Below are 228 nucleotides of genomic sequence, written 5' to 3'. Positions count from 1 at the left end.
GAAATTGTTGGCAGTATTTTCAGAATTAATTTTTTAAACTATCTTATTTCTTAAAATTGCTTGTCCAGTATGATTGATGCTTCACTGAAGTTGGTTAAGCATGCAGTTAAATTTTCAACTTAAAAATAAAAATCTTTCTCCTTAAACATTTCCAGGGAAACATTTTAACTATTATGTTTGATTTTGTGCTCCCAAGGCAGCAGCAAAATAAAATAAAACTGAATCACA

The sequence above is a fragment of the Haliaeetus leucocephalus genome, unplaced genomic scaffold, assembly GCF_000737465.1.
Source record: "Haliaeetus leucocephalus isolate CR32 unplaced genomic scaffold, Haliaeetus_leucocephalus-4.0 Scaffold984, whole genome shotgun sequence".
In the NCBI taxonomy this organism is placed as follows: Eukaryota; Metazoa; Chordata; class Aves; order Accipitriformes; family Accipitridae; genus Haliaeetus; species Haliaeetus leucocephalus.
This window is presented reverse-complemented; position numbering follows the sequence as displayed.